This window comes from Mus musculus, chromosome 2 (assembly GCF_000001635.26).
Source record: "Mus musculus strain C57BL/6J chromosome 2, GRCm38.p6 C57BL/6J".
Taxonomy (NCBI): Eukaryota; Metazoa; Chordata; class Mammalia; order Rodentia; family Muridae; genus Mus; species Mus musculus.
The window spans coordinates 97,211,876-97,235,150 of record NC_000068.7 but is presented as its reverse complement, the minus strand read 5'-3'; the positions used below and the strand labels follow the sequence as shown (position 1 = coordinate 97,235,150).

General features: G+C 35.8%; 1 protein-coding gene across 4 annotated transcripts in view; it reads right to left on the bottom strand.

Moving 5' to 3' along the window:
* Lrrc4c (leucine rich repeat containing 4C) overlaps positions 1–23,275 on the bottom strand; it is a 1,313,504-nt gene that overhangs the window by 396,522 nt on the left and 893,707 nt on the right. The window contains exon 5 of one of the 4 annotated variants that reach the window (NM_001289742.1): positions 3,399–3,614. The exons of the other annotated variants lie outside the window; for them this stretch is intronic. The gene's annotated coding sequence lies outside the window, so the exon portion shown is untranslated. The remainder of the gene's footprint in view (positions 1–3,398; positions 3,615–23,275) is intronic. 4 annotated transcript variants of the gene reach the window in all.

Sequence of the window (23,275 nt, the reverse complement as noted above, 5' to 3'; positions counted from 1 at the left end):
GAAATAAGAATCACACTCAAAATATATTTATAAATACTTTGGCCATATAGGTAGGCTCTAATCTGTCTAGAAACATAAGCTATTCTATTTATTTTAACCTACATTCTGTCATGTGGATGGATACCTATGCTATGGTACCATTTCTCCATATCCTCACATCTTTCTGGGGTGATCTCCTGCACCTGGCTCTATCCCAGAATTCTTTCATCTAGAGGGTATACCACCTCCCATTACATGCCTAATCCATAGGTCAAAGGCTTTTCAATTGACAGGTGATGCACACATGCAATAGAGAAGATATTTTTTTCTACAGATATTACCTGAAATGGTTTCATGCTCTTAGCACTTAAGATCACCAAAATAAATATTTGATATTTGGACCCTGTTCTACTCAAAGTGTTTGAATAGTGAATGTGTGTCAGAATATATGCACACACCTATAGAACATTTTTTTTCTTAAAGCACTAGGCCAGGACTTAAATTCTTATGAAAACTCAGTTCATATCTCTAACATCCCTTTATAATTTAACTCTTACTTTATGACAGTGTTACTCAACCTGTATGTTGAGACCTCTTTAGGGTTCACATATAGGTATCAGGTATGCTGAATTTCTGAAATTCATATTACAATTTAAAAAGTAGCAAAATTACAGTTATAAAGTAGCAACAAAATAAATTTAATGTTATAGGTCATATAGTATTATATACTTGGTATAATATGAGATATTTTACATAAACTTATAATAGTATATACTTCATTTAAAAGTAGCAACACAGATAAAAATTTATCCACTGCTTTAGCAATTCTAGGACTGGTAGAATTACTCAGCACAGAGTTGAAGGTCAAGGTTATTTTGCACTTCTGCTTTGTGCAATGAATCAGAATGAATGACTTCTGCTTCTACAGTTGCTACTTAAATAAGATGTGGAATCTGTCAGGAGAGTTAACCTCTTTCTAACACAACTTGAACTTATACTATAATAGAATTGAACTAGAAGAATTCTTGGACACCTTCCAAATGCAGCATACAAATTAAAAATAGTTTTGCCATACTTCTAAACCGCAACACTGCCAAGGGATGATAGAAAGACAGGAAAAATAAATTGTCAGTTGACTTTTTGAGCACATAGTTTTGTTTATTTAAAAACGTTAATTCTACAGTTTTTAATTCAATATTGAAAGAAAATATATTTATTAAATTTAAAATATTTATGGCCACAAAAAATAAATCAAGTTTTTGGTTCTTGTTTTCTCATTAGTAAAATGGGAATTTAACCACTTAGCCTTATTGTGGTTAAAACTGATTCAGAATAAACTTTTAAAAATGTGCATAGAACAGGTGCTCCCTAAATGACAATGATGTTAAAAATGATGCTGAATCCATACTTTAATTAAATGCTCATTGTTGTAATAAAATAAGAGATTCATATAATGATATAATTCCTCTGTGTGTGTCTGTATATGTGGTTGTGTGTGTGCATGTGCACAAATATGTGTGTTAAAATCTTAATCACAGTAAGATTTACAAGAAAACTGACTTTTAACTGACCCCAGCTATTACACATAAAGCTACCTATCACATAACACATGCTGAAACAACTACCAGTAGTTTGTGATAATGGGAATTTTTTTTTCTGTGTGCTTTTATTAAATCCAAATACTTTCATCTCATTTATATGCATATAGATGCACATACATGCACCTACACTTATTTGTGTATTTATCTACATAATTTTTGTTCCTCTGCACATGTTTTCTGTCTGCACATGTTTTCAGATCTTTCCATTTTCAGTAGATATCTATACTATTTATTATGGTTTACTCATTTTAACTGAAGATGATGAAATTTTTGCCTGCCTCCAAAGAGTTAAGAAGTACTAGGCATAACTGAAAGTGCTATTTTAAGTGGCCTTGGCAGAGGAACTTCCTTACTGGAGTGTAGAAAATGGTATGTAAGCCTTGGCAGCAACTCTACACGTTAATGCCAAAACTGACAGCACTTAGGTGAACAGCATGTCCCTGCTTCTACCATCCAGTGAAATGCTCTGTCAAACCTTGAGACTGGGCATGTACAAGCTCCATATGGCTACTAGAAAAACAAAGTTGTGAAAGTATCCCCAGACTGACATCAGAAAAAAATGCACCCGCATCATGGAGAATTCAGAGCGGCAGGTGTCACATGAAGAACAAACCCACATCATGTGACCTCTAAAGTGATGCTTCTCTGGGTGCTTATTAAAAATAACAAACTCTGCACATCTGTGAATTCCTTCCACAAACAAGCGAGAGACCAAAGTCCTGCTTCTTAAGTGATCTATATTCTCATGACCTATCCTATTGACATTAAAAAAAAAATCCACAAAATGATGATAATGATGGAGATTAATGTGCGGATTCTGATGGTAATAATGCTAACATAGTTAATGAAAAATCTTAAAATCTTAGATATACTAAAAGTTTATATCACTATCCACTGAAAGTTTTAAGAATAGACAAGATAAAGAACAGATTCGTGACAAATTTTCCTGAGAGAAAATTAGATTGCCTAGTGAGGTATGTATCAGAAACAACAGAAAAGAACCTGAGGAGAGGTTGCGTCTGTTTTATTGTGGGCTGCTGATTGCCTTCTGGCTCCACCATAATTTCCAATATGATATTCCTGCTCTCAGAACTGTAACAGCAAAAAAGTATGAAAAAGCTGAGTGAATAACATTATATATTTGAGAACCGGAGTACTGTTGAATGATTTATTTGGTGTCTTTGTCAATATACATAACTCATTTGTATCTTAAGCAGGATTAGACATGTATACCACCATGGCATCTTGACCAGGGTGGGGAGTTGGGAGTGAGTGGGTGGACGTGGGAGCACCCTCATAGAAGCAGGGAAAGAGGGAATAGGATAGGTGGTTTCTATCAGGAAAACCGGGAACAGGGATAGCATTTGAAATGCAAATAAATAAAATATTCAATAAAAATACAGATATAGTAAAAAAAAATTGAGACTGAAGTAGAAATGTCTCGTTTCTTCAATTGGGTCATGTGGTGTTTTTAAGGAGACTGTCTAGGAGAGGATGTTTTGTTGTAGCAGAAATGTGGGAGGATGTTTTGCTGAAAACAGATGCAGCTTTGTTCTGGAAGTTACCTGGGTAAAGGGCATGTAGTGTTTTTCTGTTGCACATGCTTGAGGGGACACTTGAAGTTTGGAAAGAGTTTAAGTATAGCCCTATAGACAGTGGACCAATGGACAATATTGTGGCATTCATTCATCTTGCACTCTTTGATGGTCTTCTTTGGGTTTTGCTGGTACTGATTTTAGCTGACAATGCTGTCATATTGGTTCATCTTGCCTTCTTTGCTGATCATTGTTTGTTGTGTCTTTATAGAGAGAAACTCACCAAAGTACTTGTGTGATATTCCTGCAGCATCTTGCCAATTCTCTGGACTCAGGCCAATAGTCAGAGCCTGGAGGTTTCTTCTGGATCAAACTGCAGTTGCTGATTCATGAATGGTGTTTGCTAGTGGATTGAGCTATGGCTGCTGATTTGTCTAAACAGGTCCACATCCTTTACCCTGTTAAGTTTTCTTTTTCACTGCCTCTGGTGAGTGGTGAGCTAAAAGGAAGATTCAAGTGTTTTAGAACCCATTTTAAAGTAGATTTTCAAAAATATCAAAGCCAACAGCTGACTAGATAAAGCATCTACATTATGTATCTCTTTATCTTAGATGTAAAATGTGACATGTTCAATAAAAATTGTATGATTACTTCTATGCATGCACATATCTTAAAATCCTTTAATTCTGATTTATGACAACAGGGTGTATATTGCCTGTGGAATCTTTCATTACTTTATTTTTTTTTCTGCTTGCATAAGGGTTTCCTTCATCAAAATTTTTTTGTAATTAATTCCCATTTAGGAAAGAAACCCTGACATACCTGATGAAAAATAGTCTCCTATTAGGCTCCAGTATTGCTGTACTTACTTACTCTCACTAATTCATTAGTGTGATGACTAAAGCCAGCAAAACATCACTATGACTTTGACACATTCAGATACATTAGAGGGTATGACAGCTATGACCTAATAATTGAGGAGGCAGGGGCCTGATACCAGGTAAAATATGTTTTATTCATAAACTTGGGTACCCAAGAGAAATCTGAGAGGAGCAGAAATGTACACACATAGGCTCATAAAATCATGAGCTGTTCTTCAGCTAACATAACATTTACGTATAAATTTAGATCAGATGACTTACTATGTCTTCATTTCCCAAGACATCATGTCAATTCCCATTGCATTGCCACTTTGCTGTTTCAGTCCCTTCCTCCTTCATTTCACCTTCTGCACATAGTGTTTCTGTTGCTTAGTACTTCCTAACCTGGATAACTTCTAGTTTTATCAAGGTACAGGAAAAAGAGCTTCCATAAACACTGCCCATCAACTCTAGGACAGAACTCATTGCTCCTTTAATTTCTAAGTACTTTTCCTTAAACCTATATAAAGATGTTCAACATGCTGTTTGTGGCCATCTACCTAGTACGGGGAATTATGCCTAGCATACAGTACAAGGTCAACAAATATTTGTTTAAGAAATGAACTGCATTTTTCTTACACGCGTTCTCGCGACTGGCCAGGAAGAACGCAACAAACCAGAATCTTCTGCGGCAAAACTTTATTGCTTACATCTTCAGGAGCAAGAGTGCAAGAGAGCAAGAGCTCTATTGCTTACATCTTTAGGAGCCAGAGCGCAAGAGCAAAAGCAAGAGTGCAAGAGCAAAAGCAAGAGAGAGAATGGTGAAACCCCGTCCCTTTTTAAGGAGAATTATTCTCCGCCTAGGACGTGTCACTCCCTGATTGGCTGCAGCCCATCGGCCGAGTTGTCGTCACGGGGAAGGCAGAGCACATGGGGTGGAGAACTACCCTTGGCACATGAGCAGATTATTTGTTTACCACTTAGAACACAGGATGTCAGCGCCATCTTGCAACGGCAAATGTGAGGGCGGCTCCCCACACATTTTCGTGACTAATATACAGTCTTTATCCTTTTGTAGACATTGACCTTCTTAAAATCATTGGATAACAAATTTTTAAAAGTCTGAACCAGGTATTGTGAAATCCAGAAAATTTTATTTTATTACTTATTTCTTTCTTAGGAATTAAAAGTCCTAATAAAATCCATATATCAAACTTTCTTTTATTCCATTTGAACCTTATTTCATTTATACTTCTGGGCATGACTTACACTTCTAAGATTGAAAGAAATAACTGACAATTCTGAGAGATGTGTTTACACTCTTGTTTGGTTCACTAATCTACCAGTGCTATTGTTTTAGAGTAGTTATATTTGTTCTCTAAGACTTTGTCATTGACATTCCATCCTCATTCTAAAGACATTTAATCTAACTACTTGCTACGAAGGAGGAACTTTGGAAGTTGATTAGGCTTGATTTGGTCATCAATCTGGAGCTCTTGTGATTTAACCCTAGGAGTTGTTTAGAAGTTGAAAGCTCAGAAGAGACATGTCCTCACCTATGTCACTGGTCTCTTGCTATATGATGTGCTCATTTACGTAAAGACTCTGTACCACAAAAGCCAATGCCGTATTTAGTTCCTTAAGCATTTACCTACAGAGCTAGAATCACCACCTTTTAAAATAATGTATCCAATCTGTGCATGAAGAAATCATATTATATTACATACTCATTTACAATTAAATATTTTTCATTTCTTTCCTCTTGAAGGAAGTATTATAGGTAAATAATTTTAATAGGTTTTATTTCATTGAGACAGTTACACATTTACTTTAATGGCCACATTTCCTTTTCTTCTTGTTATTAATTTGGAACTCTTAGAAGGGTATGCAAGTGTTTCTGAACCATCCCATAGTGTGACATATTTGGCTTGACCTCTTATCAACTTTAATATCAGACAGAGTTTTAGGCTATAACTCTGATGTTTATCAGAAGAAGAAGAAAGACATGTACATTGTTTAAATCTTCCTCCTCATGGAAACTGTTATCATTAATCCAGTTCCTTGTCTACATACATAACTAATGAAGATGAGTGAAAACAATCTATGACTTTTGGCCATTTCAAGTGTGAAATCCTCTAGAGTATGGTCATATTTTCATATCTCCCTTAACTAACCCATTTTTTTTTACTGCTTTAGTATTTTGGAAAGATACAAAACCCTATACACATTCAACTGATATTCAATAAATGCCTACTAATTCATAGGTACATTAATATTTAAGTAAAAGAGTACCTTTATAAACATGAAGACATTTTTATAAATTAGGGATATTACTGATACCAAAATAGAGATAATATGATAAATTGAGAATGAGTGGTAATATTGATGGCAGCATGAAAATTACAGCTGCTGAGAGAGTCATTATTATCCTTCCTCAGATTCTTTAGACACAGGCTGGGTATGCAGAATGTACCAAAGATGACCTTGGTTTGCTCACAGAATCCAGGGGATTCAGATATCCCCCATCTGGGGATTATAGGTCTTAATATAAGGTTTCCTCTTATCTTTTCCCAGAAGTGTCATTTACAATATATTTTAATCACCCTCATTCTTGTTCACCAGTTTCTATTACTTTTTCACTTCTTTCTCTTTATATTTTATTTTGAAGTTGAAAGTCATAAATCCCAGGGTCTTTCTTACTTCAGTAATGTGTATGATATCTAACTAAACCCAATAGCCTTGTATTTAAAATGTACTTGGGTAAAAGTGGGATTTAAGGCCACCTTAACACCAAATAGATAAATGTGGAGACAAAGACCACTTCCTAAGAATAAGATAGTTCTGTTAATTTGTGTACAGAACACACTGATTGGTGCTGAATCGATGTCCTAAAATTAGAATTTGGACACTTTTAAAAGTCACTAACCTCATATGAACCTGAGTAGAATGCTTTTCATCTCTCATATTCTAACTTTTCTGTTTAAAGTCTATAAAATGTCCTTTTTTTTCTTGCACAAATCTAGGCAATTTTCAGGAGTCTGCTTGATATGTCTTTAATAACAACAAACTTAGAGTAACTTCAAGTGATATATACTTGGTTTCTATGATGTGTTAATCAAAACCTTACATTTGAATTTGCATAATTGTCACTTTCTATTTTTCCCCCATGGAGACCAGCATTGAGGTCAGAAGTCTGTAGTAGGGCCTAGAGGGGCAGATGCTTGTTTCCCTTTCTGAGTCTTATCTCTCCCTCTACTTCCTAACCACAGGTTATATAACTACTAGATCCATCCAGACTACATGGAGAATTTAACAAGCTGGAAATCCACTGGGCTGGCCATGAAGGCCACAAATGGTCAGCTGTGATTCCTGGATCTTTATGAGAAAAATAAATAAGATGATGTACCAAACTGGCATAGCATATGTAATACTTGGTGGAGTGGTTCATGTATAAAAGAGTGCACTTCAAATCCACCTTCTTAATTTGGGACATTGAATTTCAAATTTCTTATTTTGGAGATTTTCTGGAAACTTTTTTTTTTTTTTGGTTCCACTTCTTCCTTCTCTCAGTATTCTTCCCCTCCCTTTCCTTTTCCTTCTCATTATCAATATTTATCTGTTGAAACAGATTCTTCAACTCTCTAATGCGAGCTGTCTTTAAACGTCTTAACCTCATGTCCCAGGTCCCCAAGAGCTGACATTGCAGAATTGAGACACTATGCCCTGCAAAGCATTTCTCATAGGTTATTATAAATTTCAAATTAGTCTTCCATTGAAATTATAGGCTTTAATTGGTACATAAAGTTGCAATGTTCTCTTTAGTGCAAGTAGCATTCCTTTCCTTAATTTTTCACGATTTTGCTCGCATTTAGAGGCTATAATTTTAAGATAAATGCCAAGATTAATAATACGAATTACTTCAGTGAATTCGTATGAATTAAACTCACACTTATGAGATGGAATGGTGAGCACTATGTTATATGGCTCTGATTTGCGATAAATAAAAAATAAATACATATTAGGCTTTCTTTTTTCTTTGAGAATCTCAACTATAGCAGCTGTGCAGCTTGACACATGCAAGGCTTAAAGTTACCAAATGAAATTCTGACTTTCAACTTCCTCCACAGAATTAGGTTATTCATTGCAGAACCATTACCTCTGATCAATGACAAAGAGCTACAAATGAATAAAATGATAAACAATTAGCAAAAGCAAGTTGTTAAAAATCTAAATTATTTATCCCCGTCCTCAGCCAATGGGCATGTGGCCAAAGGAAACAGTATTGCATTCTTCCTCTGTCACCTCAAGATTTAATTTAAAATATTTTAATTTAAATGCTGTCTTTTCATTTTTAAAGCAAAGCATTATTCTTTGTATAAAAAATAACACGAGAATAGACATGAATATTGAGAGGAAGTTGAATTATTTTGTTCCTCTGGGTATAAAATGTAAGAGTAACAATTATTAATTGAGGTACTACAATAATTAGGATAAGCACAGAATTTACAAACAGATAAAAAACTACTTAAAGATTCCTACAATAGACAAACTCTGTAAAAATAAGTACATAATAAGGTGTCATTTTAACAAATGAAAATTTAAAGTTATTTATGGTTAAATGAATAATACTAGAAAAAGTAGGTATAAATTTGCTGAGATGTGTGCACATTTGTAAATATAATTGGTAGATCTACTGAACTGTGCTTTCATGGTATTTTTCTTGACAAGTCATAATTAAAATTAAATCTTAAGATTAAAAAATTGACAAAACACTGCAAAACACTATATGAATAAAAGTGGCCCAATGAGATGGGTCAACAAATAAAGATGATTTTTGAGAAGCCCTATAATTTGAACCGAATCTCTTGAACCCACAGAGTACAAAGATAGAAGTAACTCCCACAAGTTACCATTTGATCTCCTTGTAACCATACATACACAATGAATGAGAGCAAAACATAATACTCTTGGAAATAGGGACTTCTTCCATAGGTTTGATAGAAAATAATGCTTTGAAAGTCTATATTATTAAAACTTCTCCACATCAAAAACTACTTACATACTTTAAATACAGTAACTTTGCCTAACTTTCATGAATACTCAACAAGTTTGCAAATTCAGAAAGAAACTCCAATAGGAAACAAGGAAACGTTTATGAAAAACAAATCGATTAAACATAAAATCTAGTTTTAAAAACATTCAAAGAAGTAAACCTCCTTATTTAAAGACAAATTAAATAGAGAGTTTTTAAATTGTGCAGATGCATAAATATTAAGATGAACATATTAAATGGTGATAAGAGTAAGAATGGTATCAAATTCCCATCCTCGGTGTTTAGGAAACCTTCCAGAAAAAGGGAGTGTAAGAGCCAAACTGGATAGAGGATCTTTGAAAAAGAAGGTCCTCTAAATCAATATGAGCGAAGCTCATATCAGCTCACAGAGACTGAGGCAGTACGCTTACCAGCTGTGTGAGTGCTCACCAGGAGCCTTCCAGCTCCAAGTTTCTATGGGTCTCCTGGGTATAGAAACATGTGGATCTCTATTTCTTGTGCTTTCTCTTGAGCTCTTTTCTTTCTGCTTGTTTTATCCAAATCCAGTGTGTTAGTTCCTGTTCTATTTTATCTTTTATATTGTATTATAGTTATGATATAATACATATTATATCATATTATAGTATCCATTTAAAGCCTGTTTGTTTTCAAAAGATACAGAAAGGGAGTGGATCTGGAGAGAAAGGAAGGTGGGAAAATATTAGGAAGGATAAATGCAGGATAACTATAATGAGGATATATTATGTGATAAAAAATCAATTATCAATAAAAGGAAAAAATTAAAAGATAAGAGAAGGATAGACATGATGATCACCTATGGACAGATGAGCTAGAAAAAATCCAAAAGCAATGTTGGTAAATATCAGCATTATAACTGTTTACCTCTTGTAAGTAAATATTTCTATTTCATTTATTGAAAAGGAGACATGTGATATCAAAGAATTTTGATTGTCTGGTTGGGAGTAATTGTAGCCATGAAATACATCAGGGTCATCATTAAAACACCCATTTCACTGCATTATACCTTTCCTGTGAAATATTCTCTCAGGCAACAAGGAATGTTACAGGAACATAATTCATCAAAATATTTCACAAAGTATTAAGTTTAACATGGTGTTTAAGTTACAAATATATAACTATAAAGTACTAAATTACTAACACCACGCTGCCAAGGAAAGGTTAGCTTGGAGAGGCAGCTGAAGACCAGAGGAAGGAAAATAGTTAGTTTGATTTTATGAATGACCATAACTTCATCATATTTTTAAAAGGAGAACGTGTTAGTATTACAGTAATTATATGCAACAAGATAAACAGGTGTACTGAAGACTTCACAAAAATAATGCTGAGATTTAAAGGGCACACAGCATTTATAATACCACACTACAAAATGCGACATAAATTGAAATTATGGAAGTCTGGCCAGAAAGCGTAGTCTGAAAATAAACACACTGCATTGTCAGCAACTGGTTTATGTCCTCATCTGGTTATAATGAAATAATGTCTTTTCAGTTTTATTGAAAAAGGATTAGTCTTAAGGAATAAATCCCTGCTTTCAATATATCAACTGTGAGAAGGCAAGGCACTACTGAAGTAATGAAGAAATCCACTTTAAATGCGACACTGGAAGAATATTTGTGAATACTAATTGCTATGCACTGTGACATGCTTTAACAATAACTGGCTCCAGTGTTTATCTTCCATGGCTGCTAAGGATTTTTAGGGAATAATAAATGTGAAAATGTTGTCAAAGTGTGTATTTGATGTAATTAGTATTGTTCAAGTGTTATTATAAGGTACAAAAGCATCAACACAAATAATTACTGTGATTCCTAAAAATTGTAGATGTTAAATTGAAATAAGCAATAAAGGTTTTTGTTCTATCAAGCTAACTAAGCTTTAAAAATATCGTTGATAAATGCAGAGTGAGGCAGAGGAAAATCGGTTATCTCTCTTGAAGGCGGCTTAGATATATCTGTTAAAACATCTCCAAGTAAGTATATCCATTGAATTAGTAATTCTGTTTCTAAGAATTTACTTGAAGGAGACAAAGCTTCACTGCTCCAAACCAGCAGCAGTAAAGATAGAAAGTGAGAAAAAAATAGAACATGCAATGCTTAACTAATTATGGTTCTGTCACCAAAGTAATTCTATGAGAAATTAAGTAGTTCATGCACTGTATTCTTAAATAAAAGATTAAACAGTGTACATACAGCATGGATCAATATTGACATGTTCTTACTAAGGACTGATTCATAGTTAAATAAATACTTTAAAAGTTGTTAGCATTACAAGATCAAGGTACATCTTATTTTCCTCAGAATTCCCTTTGTTTTTCAACATTTAAATTCATTTTTGAGTGAAGAAAACATGATAAATTCCTGACAATTTTATAGCCCATTGTTTTCTTCTGAAAATGCGAATGATGCGAAAAAATATAGTCACATGGATTGGAAGCAAGTGGAACAGACATTTTCCTGTCTCTACTCCTTGGCAAGTGGTACTGTGCAAAGCTGTATAGGATATTGACTAAATATAATATTGTAATTTTTAATGTTTTCAGATAAACTTTCATTTGAGAGAGTGTGGTGATTTGAATAAGAACGATCCCTTAGGCTCCCATATTTTAAAGCTTAGTCATCAACTAGTGGCACTACTTGGAAGGGATTGGAAGACATGAGATTTTGGAGTAGGTGTGGCTATTTGATGTGTGTCATTGAGAGTGTGCTTCAGATTTGAGGTTTCATAAGCCCAAGCCAGGTCCAATATCCCTCTTCCTGCTTTCCAAGGATCCAGATGTGGAATTCTCAGCTACCTCTCTAGTTCCATGTGTGCCTTTCTGCTGCCATGCTTTCCTGCTCTGATGATAATAGACTAAACCTCGGAAACTGTAAGCAAGCTCCATTTATATGCTTTATTTTATAAGAGTTGCTGTTGTCATGGTGTCTTTTCAAAATAATAGGATAGTGACCAAAACAAAGAAGAAATCATTTTTGATTCAATAAGAGCATTCTAGATTTCAATACAAAGCTGAACAGAACAATATTTTATCACAAATGGTGAAAGAGTTTCTATGTAGCTAAAATGTTATAGTTTGTGGATATTCATTGCAGTCTTGTTAACTGAGTAAAATATAATTAGTATACTGATATGCTGCTATTGGTTGTCTAAGGGAAAAGCCATCAGTGTGCAGTGGATGCAATAGAAAGGCAGAGAAGACAGCCTCTCTATACTGCGTATTTATAATACAGCTTATGCATAATTTGATCATGCACCTGGCTCTTTTGAATTTGCTCTCTCTCTCTCTCTCTCTCTCCACACACACACACACACACACACACACACACACACACACACATACACACACACACATACACACACATACATACAAAATTGAGTATTACTCAGCCATTAAAAATAATGTTATTTTGAAATTGGTAAGCAAATGGATGGAAATAGAAAAGATCATCCTAAGTGAGAAAACCTAGACTCAGAACAAAAGAAAACATGACATGTACTCACTCACAGGTAGATATTTGTCATAAAGTACAGTATAAACTATGCTATAAACCATAGACCCAAAGCTATATAACAAGGAGGGAGCAAGAAGGATGCTTTAATCTCACTGAGAAGGGAAAATAGATTAAAATTAGATATCAGGGGTGAATGAAGGCATTGAGAGATGGGAGGGGGGAGTGGGAAAGCAAAGGGAGGTATATAGGACCAGGAGGGATAAGGTAGGAGACTGGCAGGAGAGAAAATTAGAGAGACAAATGGGTTGGGGTGAGGGGCATCTCTGCGATGAGCTAGAAACATACAAAAATGGAAATTCCTAGGAATCTATGAAAGAGATGTTAGGGAAGACTCCTAGCAAGGGGGGAGGGGTTAATGAGAATAAACTGGACATTGTCTGTAAACAGGCTAGGCTTCCAGTGGAGGGACTGGGACATCAAACCAGCTATAAAACTGTAGACTTAAGAATTGCCATACCTGGGGACCCATCCCGTAAACAGCCTCCAAACGCTGACACCAGTGCATACACTAGCAAGCGTTTGTTGAAAGAACCCTGATATAGCTGTCTCTTATGAGACTATAATGGGGCCTAGCAAACACAGAAGTGGATGCTCACAGTCAGCTATTGGATGGATCACAGGGCCCCCAATGGAGGCGCTAGAGAAAGTATCCAAGGAGCTATAGGGATCTGCAACCCTATAGGTGGAACAACAATATGAACTAACCAGTACCTCCTGAAGCTCTTGTCTCTAGCTGCATATGTATCAGAAGATGGTCTAGTCGGCCATCATTGGAAAGAGAGGCCCATTGGTCTTGCAAAATTTATATGCCTCAGTACAGGGAAAGCCAGTGCCAAGAAGTGGGAGTGGGTAGGTAGAGGAGTGGGGGGGGGGGGGGGATGGTGGCATGGGAGACTTTTGGGATAGCATTGGAAATCTAAATGAAGAAAATGCCTAATTAAAAAAAATTGTCATGCTTATAAAATGTGCAGGGGTGAAAGATGGAGCAGAAAATGAGGCAAAGGTGAACTAATAACTGTCCCAGCTTGAGACCCATGCCATGAGAATGATCCCACCCCAATACTAGTAATGATATTCTGCTATATTTGCAGACATGTGCATAATATTACTATTATTAGAAAGGCTTCATCCAGCAACTGATGGAAACTGATGAAGAGACCCACGGCCAAACATTAAGTACAGTTTGGGGAATTCTGTGGAAGACAGGCAGGAGGATTGAAGGAGACAGTGGGGTTAAGGACACCATAAGATAACCCACAGAATCAACTAACTTGGGACCATAGGGGCTCATAGAGACTGACCTACCAACCAGAGAGCATGCATGGGGTGGATCTAGGACCTTTGCACATATGTAACAGTTGTAGAGCTGGGTTTTTATGTGAGACTCCTAAAGAGGGAGTGAGAGTTGTCTCTGACTACAGTGACCACATTTAGGTCTCTTTCCCCTAACTAGGCTGCCTTGTCCAGCCTCAATAGAATAATATGTGCCTACTCTTACTGCAACTTGACATACCAGGGCTGATTGATATCCGTGGGGGACCTCCCCTTTTCTGAGGAGAAGGGGAAGAGGCATATATGGTCAGGGAGGGGAAGTAAAAGAGAGACTGCAATAAAATGAGGGAGGGGGAGCTTCAATCAGGAGGTAAACAAATTTATTAATAATAATAATAAAAGAAATGATATTAATTCTTACTTAATATGCCAAAATTATACAAAATGAAAAGAAGATTTAGGTGTTAAAATTACCAGATTTATCAAGGGTGCTGCACTGTGGATTCCAGTACACAATTGGAACACATTTGGAGAAGGAAGGATGACCCAGAGGTTGAAACCAAGGACTTGTGAGCCATGAGCTAAAGAAGACTAATCATAAGAGGCATGCTAGAATTCCAATCAAGGAACCAAAACTGGTATGAATAAGTGTCTGCTAAGTGCCTTTAAGTTGCACTGTGAGAAGAGATGATGTTCCCCACTTATCTAAACATAATATGTGATTCTGGTGCAGTAAAGACCATGCTCGCCAACACTAAAAGTGTGACTTCTTGTCTAAATGCAAGTTCTTAGTAGAGTAAAAGGATCTTAATCAGCTGATTGTCAACAAATGAATTAGAATAATGTTTAGTAGGGGCTGGCATAACTGGATGAAGGGGTTTGAAGGGGTCTGAAGACCTGGGTTTGCATAATGTCTTTGGTTAGTATTTCTGTGATGAAACACCCATGAATGAAGAATGGTTTCTTTCACTCATAGTTCCATATAACTGTTCATCATAGAAAATAATGCAAGCAGGAAATCAAGCTGAGCAAGAACCTTATGGCAGTATGGGATGGAAAGGCCATGGAGGATTGCTTCTCACTGGCTTGTCCATTATGGCCTGCTAAACCTGCTTCCTTATAGAACTCAGGACCACAAAAACAGTGATGGTACCATCCACAATGGGCTGGTCCCTCCATCATCAATCATTAGCTAAGAAAATAGGTTGTGCCAGGAAGCATTTGAGAACACCACAAGACCACCAATGAGTCGTTTTAGATGTAATAGCATTAGGATCTCTTTATTAAAAGCTTAATTCAGGCTCTCCTAAAGGTTTTCTGGGAAATGGAAGTAGTAGAGGAGTCTATCCTAGCAGGTATATAACTGAATGTCTATTGTAAGCAGATAGGTAGGTGCTCTGAACACAAGACTATATACAGTTACAAAGAGTCTGAAAGTTCATCTGAAACATTGAGACTAATCTTTGATTAACTGTTGCTAGGAAATAGCTAGGTAGTAACTAGCCAGGGACAAGCTGGGATGGAGTATTTCCTGGTATGTGGATACAGCTTGGGTTTTGCTGCAGGTCAATTTCTCCGGCTTTCTTTTTTTCTTTTATAAGATGAGGCAGGTTCCAAAATGGAGTAGGTTTGGCTTCACAATACCCCACAGCTGAATATTACTGAGGCATTTTCTCAATTAAGATTTTTTTCCTTTCAGATAACTCTAACTTGTGTCAAGTTGACAGAAAATTATTTAGCACACATCCCCAGAATCTGTCTCAACAGATGAATGGTGTGATAGTTTACAGGACTGGAATGTCAAGACAGCGGATTTTCAGAGCAAGCTGTGTAGCTAGAACATTCCAGTGAGCGAGAGACACTGTCTCAGAAAGGAAAGTGAAGAGTCGATATAATAAGACATCTGATATGAAGCGCTGGTCTGCACATGCTTGAATCTCCCTTTTAAATATGTACTGACACACTTCTAAATACATCGATATACACATATGCACATAAATTTTTGCTCAAATAGTATATGGGATATATATTGGAGCAAGCAGGCACCACACATTGAGACTGTATCTAAATAATGCAGGGTCAGACAAGAGACTGGATAAACATGATCCCTGCCTGTTTACATTTCAGCAACAGGAAGCAACCACCAAACTGTGGAAACAAAGAAGATCAGGATTCCAAATGCACTTTGTAAAGATCCCTCTGGTTACAGAGAGGAATACATTAGAGGGAATTTTCAGCAGGTGTTTATGTTACTTCTTCCACAAGACATCAGGCTTCCTCAGCGTATTCAGACGGCTGGTCACTTCATGGACAGGTCCTCAAAGAATTGCTTTCATTTGTTTTTCTAATCATTGTATGGTTGTGATTTATCTTTTCTTGTTCAGATATAAGAGGTTATGGACCTCAAACAGATCTTGGAAAAGATGTCCCAAACCAATTTTGTGTTGTAAAGAATATCTCAAAGGGATGACAAGATAAGGAGACAACTTGTCTTGCTTTAAATTCTTAAGATCTTTCAAAAGTATCATTTCTACAATGGATCCTGTTGGAATACCCAATGAGGGCCACGGGGAACTCTCACTTTCCTTCTTTTGTTCTATTGAATTGCAAGCCCTACACACCCTCATCAGCTTATCTATTCCATCAAGTTGAACTTTTCATTGATGAAGAGTGACAGAGACAGAGGTTCAAAACCTCACACTCACTGGTGAACTGACATAAGTCCATGGGACCTCACTGAACTTCAATCTTTTTATCTAATAAAATACAGAGGTTAAGAACTCATGACTAAATTGCTACAATAAGTCAATGAGATGATACATGGAAAGCCTTTGCCTGGTGCAATTCACCCTGGTGGTTAAAGGAGATAATTTGGAGCTAAATCAATCTTGGCTCTGTTCCCAGCACTGCCATTTATTAGATGTATGGCCTTCAGTGAGTTATTTGCTGTGTTTGAAGCATCATTTTTCGTGGTTATTTATAAAATGCACACAAACTTATCGTGTTTTGGTATTTTTATGAGGATTACTTGACAAAAACCATACAACTCATACTTAATAGAAAGTATCTGGCATACAACAAATATTTACTAAATAGTAACTGCCAGTATGATTGAAACTATTACCAATTTATTTAAATCATTATTTCTTTTGCTCTTCATTAGATATTTTCTTCCACATATTGTCTTCTTATAGTTGCAATCAGCTCATTTTGTATATTCTATAGTCTGTCTTCTTACTTCTTCCTTCTCTCAGTCCCTCCCTTCTTCCTTCCGCGCCTCTTACACAGAATCACAGACACACACAGATACACAAAGACACATGCCCAGCAACACACACACACCCTCCACTTTCTGCATCTGTTCCTTTCAGATCACTTCAGAAAGTGAATCACTGATGATTGGAGCACAGAAATATTGACAAAATATTATAAAGCTTATTTAAATCTTTGAAATTCTCTGAGTTGTAAATTCCTTTAGCACATATCTCCGAAGAGGACATACAAATACTTAGTATGAAAACATCCATACACTTATAAACAGTCTCATGAGAACTTGTCACCTATGAAGTAGAAATTACCCAGATATTGTAGAGTTGGTAGTATCTTTGAATTTCATCCAGTACATATTACCTATTTTATCATGTAGAGTAGCACTTTTCATGTCTCTGTCCTATTCTGGTTTAAAAGTGCAAGTCCTGTTTTGAATAAAAGTGTCAAGTGAACTTTAATTAACATGTAAGTATAAATCATGCCCCTTTCTCTACCATTGCAAATCGATCAGACACTTCACAATACTAAGCCCATTTTTCCTTAGTTATAGAAAAACATCTACTCTGATATGCAATTGCCAGAATGAAAGCCTCAATGGACTTCAGTTTATTGGTAAAATTGTTAAAATCTCTCAGGAAATAATTAAAATATATTAATTACACAGTTACAAAATGATTGCTTTCTATTTTATCTTTAAATGTAATTGTATTGTCTTAAAGAGTAGGCAATGAAATTGTGTTAGCTCAGGTCTGAAAGACACAATACTGCTGTAGTTCTTTTTTGTCTTGAGAAACATGCTGATTTAACTAATGTTTATTTACATGTTTAATTTTATGAAATAAGATTGCCTATTTTATGCAAGAGAAGAACTGTAGTAACAGTTAGTTTATATCTAATATCTAATATACTTTAGGACTCCACAGGCTAAAATACAAAATAGTTTACCTATTGAATTTTTTCAAGAATTAAATAAAAACTTATATTTGTACACTCTTTTAAAACATACCATTTCCAACTTTTATTGTATGGATTTATTCTAGCTCTCTTAAATATTGCTAGCCACATGTAGATTGAGTTTATTACCTGTATGGCTTATTGATAACATGAGATTTTTAACATGTATATTTTTAAAATGATTCAATTTTCTGTTTAAATACTATGTTAAATTATGTAGTCCCATTGCTGAGATGAAATTTCAGTTTGGTTATGCAGTACATATGAAACAAATACCTAAGTGTCTTCCTCTTCAGACTGAATGGGTAATGAGTGGGTGAAGGGTGAGTTAATATACTCATGTTTACATAGAGAGAAATTCTTGGTGAAGGGAGGTTTTCCTTTTAGAAATAGTTGCAAAACAAAATTATTACTGGGAATAATCAAGCACTTACCAGAATTATATTATTAATTAATAATATTGGTTTCTGTCCCTATTATAAAAATGTTCATGTTTTATTTATATAATATTTTACCTTCTGAAATATAAATAATTTACTTTAGCTTGCAGATGAAGAAATAGTTACAGGTCTACCAATTATGAGGTCTATGCATTTATTGAATAACTCTGTGCTACATCTAGGATGTATTTTTTCAATAATTTTCACATTCACTATTTCCCAACTATAAAATATATTTTCTTGTTTAAAATTAAGATCGCAAAACTACTTAAAAACTTAAGTCTCTGTCTTAGTGTTTGAAGCACTTAAAACAGTCTACACATACATGATTTTTGTTTGTTTGTTTGTTTCCCTTAAGCTCTAAAGATATACATGCTCAATTTCTGGAAATGACTTCAAATTAAAAACTATGCACATGAATTGAATTTTCCTTTACATTTTCTGAATAAATTTGTATGAAATCAAACATCTCATTAAAGAACAAAGCAGGGATATTCAGAGTGCAATGCAAGAACTTCTAAGAAGTCAATCCCAACATAATACTTTTGCTTTTTTATTATTTTTGGAATAACAATACATTTCTGTAAACAAAAATTCACTGGAAGTGGCCTGGGACCTGTTAGCAGCAATATGACTGCCTTTTATCTCTCTGTGAAGTGTATTTTGTTTCTACCTCATAAGTGGCTTTGTCAAAAATTACTAGCAGTTACTCTACTTGCTCAGTGCACAGAATGCCCCTGAAACAAGACAGAATGAAAGTCTAGTTAATTACTACACATCAATTAGCAGTAGGAAACATGGCTATTACAAAAGTCAATGACTGCACATATGGATGCTTGCTTGAGTATACACAAAATGAACATCTTGTGTTCATGGCAGGGACAGATTACTTTTGGCCAGTTAGTATCTATCTCTAAAAATCAGTTACAACATGCAAGGGTGTTTTTATAACTGACTCTTGGAAAATAAAATGTTTTGTTATGTCTGTGGAATCTTCAGTAATAGATAGCATGCTACTATATTATTTGAATGTCAGATAGAAATGAAGATGTTGTCAAATTTGTATTATTTAATGTGTAGTATTTAGTATTTCACAAGTTTACCTATAGGCATGAGGCAGCCGAAGACGGAGTTTTCGCAGATTCTCTGCAACTAGATACTTTGCATAAAACTTGTTGAAACAACAAACCAGACCACATTGACTCAAACCTGTTGATAGATCACAGAGGTCCATTCCTCTGAATACATAGGTTCTAACTTCAGAAGAACATGAATGAATAGGGGGTTTGCAACCCCATAGGAAGAACAATAATATCAACCAACCAGACCTCTCAAAGCTCCCAGGGACTAAACCATCAGCCAAAGAATACACGTGGAGGGACCCATGGCTCTAGCCACATATATAGCAGTGAATGGCATTATCTGGCATCAATAGAAGAAGAGATATTCTGAATAGCCCCGAGGCTAATTATATTTGATGTTAATTCTGTTCCCCTGTGAGTGGCTGCAAAAAAGGAATGAGTCAGCACTTAGGTGATTTTTTATGATCCCGCTTCCCACCTTAATTTGTAAAATAAAGGAGAGTTGGTAATTGGGTAGATGAGGGAAGGTAGAGCAGAAGGTGAGGAGAGAGAAGAAGGAGAAAATGGAAGAGGGAGAGGGCACAAGGGAGAGGAGGAAGAAGAAGAAAGATGCAGCAGAAGCACATGGACTCGAGAAACCTCAAGCTCTAAGGTAGATGAGATCAATAGGTGTGGAAGATGGTAGTGTAGCAGTAGATCTGCCCAATCTAGGCACACAGCATGTATTCATATTAATTGTGTTGTGTTTTCATTGCCGGGGCATATTTGGAATGGAGAGATTTACCAAGATAGAGAGGCCCTTGATCCTGTGAAGGCTGGATTTCCTGGGGTAGAGGAACGCCAGGGCAGTAAGGTAGGAGGGGTGGGTGGGAAGGGGAGCACCCTCATAGAAGTAGGGGAAGGGAGGATGAGTTAGGAAGGTTTCAGAGGGTAAATCAGGGAAAGGGGATAACATTTGAAATGTAAATACATAAATATCCATTAGAAATGTAAATTATTTTTAAAAAGTAATTCTTGGGGACAGGAAGTCGTACTGATTTAAAGCTAAATTTTAGTAAGTTTCATATTAGCATATGATTCCTAGGTGTTTACATTATTGGAATTGTTGTGTGTTGCTTTGGTTTGGTTTTGAGACAGGTTCTCACTATGTATCTCAGCTTGTCTTGTGGTGTTCTATGCAGTCTACACTGGTCTCAAACTAGCAAACTTAATTAAGTTTCCTAAAGTTTGGATTCAAAGTGTGTTCTACATTAATAGAATTTAATGATTCAAAACATAATGGGTCATTTGTTACACCTTATTGATAGAACAAACTGTAATATATGTAACTTACTTAATTCATAAACAGTAAGAAAAATTGTTATAATTATTATAATTATTTTCTTTCTGGATTCATCTAACACTGTATTTACTTGATTGCAGCATGTGGTGTTGGGCTTTGCTTTTCCTTGATAAAAGCAATATATATTCATCATAACATATAGGCTTACACAAGAGCAAACCAGTCAGAAGTCTAGCATGAAGTAAAAAGGGGATAATTACCCTATATTTCTTAGAAACTACGAATAGTTGATAACTTTTGGAAGAAGAAAAAGTCAGTTTTCTTAAAGAGTGTGCCTCTTGAGAGGATGATCACACTGAGGTAAATTGTGACACATCCAAATTTATATGAATGGTATTGATAAAATACATACATTTCAAAAAGATGACATGGCATTTGAAGGAAGATCTAGGAGAAGTAAGGTGAAGATGTGCACTTAAAATGGTCAAACTACATTGTATGAATTTCTAAAAAGAATAAAATAGAAATACATTATTCATTGGTATTGATAGAATGCACTGTTTAATACCAAACCAATGGCGAATTCATATCTTATATAAGTTCATACACTGACAATCAGGAAAGACATTTATGACCAGGAAATATTAACAAAATCTTCAAGCATTTGTGGAGTGTAAAATAAATTTCTTCCCATAGAGAATAATGTAACTTTGGTTCAGTTTATGACTAATGGAAGAGTCAAGGTCTAAAACTAATTGTGCTAGCTCTGATAAAAATAATAACCCAGGAAAGAAAATGTGATAAAATGTCTGCATAGCATGCATTTTAGATATAACGTAATTTCAACAGAGAGATCCATTAGATGAGAAGTATCACATAATAGTGAAAGCAATGAGTCAGTTAATATTATTAATAAAAATCAATATATAAAAGTACTACTTTGGCATTTCATCTAAGGTCTCTCCCTTTGAGTCCTAAGTGTCCCTCACCTCCCAACAGTGAGATGAGGGAACTTGTAGAGCCACCTCTAGTAGAAAGACAGGGCATCAAGTGGAGGGATAGGGTTGCCATCCCACAGTTAAAAACTCTGACCAAGTATTCTTCCTGTCTAAAAGAATGGTAGGGACAAAAATGGAGAAGAGAGTGAGGAAAAGGAAGTCTAGTGATTACACCAAATTGGGATCCAGCTCAAGGGGATGTTCCAAGACCTGACACTATAACTCAGGTTATAGTGTGCTTACAGACAAGAGCCTAGCATGGCTATCCTCTGAGAGGCCCAACAAGCAGCTGAAAGAGTCAGATTACACCCAACCAATAGACAGAATCCAGACCCCTGTGGATGAATTAGGGAAAGGCTGGAAGAAGCAGAGGAGGAGGGTGACCCCATAGGAAGATCAGCAGGCTCAGCTAACCTGGACCCTTGAGATTTCTCAGACACTGAGCCAACAACCAGGCAGCATACACTAGCTGATATGAGGCTCCTGACACCTATACTACAAAGAACTACCCAGTCTGACTCCAGTGAGAAAAGGCATGCCTAACCCTCAAGAGACTTGAGGTCCCAGGTAGTGAGAGGCCTGGTGGGTTTAGGGTGTTGGGACATCCTCTTGGAAACTGAGGAGGGGGGATGGGATGAGGAACTGTTGCAGGGAAGACCAGGAGGGGGATAATGACTGGACTGTAAAAAAAAAAAGGGTTAAAGATCAAATGTCAATTTGGAACAATCAGTGATTTTGAATGTTATAATGCTAGAATTGGTGGCTACTCAAGCTTGCTCATTCTGACATTCATCATACACATTAGATTCGTTGTTCACTCCTCACTTACTGATGAGATGAGTCCTCAGCTATGCCCACAGGCAATGAAGCACATTTATGGTTTCAAGACTTAGAAAATATACGGTATAGGAGAAGAAGGCCATAAGCCAACCATTATAGTAATGTGATATTTTCACATTATGGTCAACTTTTTATATGAAATAAAATATGTTCTGTACAATAAGTAATGGGAGGAGTTAGGATGAACAGCAAATGGTGGTTCATCTTAAAAGATTTGTTTGTGTTGATTACTTAAGGATACACAGTAGCAAGGCATGTGAAATATACATGTTAGATCCCAATTTGAAGGGAGAAAGTCATATTGTGAGACTTAACACTGTTAGAAATAAGAGTAGCTCTAGACTAATGAGAGATGGTGGGAATCTGATGTGTTTTTAAAGAGATGAGCAAACCTTTGAATGTTCATCGAGAAGTAACTTTGACAGGATCCTGGGAAAGGAGAGAGGCAGTTTTCCTTGAACTAGAAAAGTGTTCAAGAAACAGATGATTGTGAGATAAACTGAGGTGGAATAGTGTAGGTAGTGTGTGTGCACACGTGTGTGCATATGTGTTTATGTTTGTGTATATGTGCATGTACGT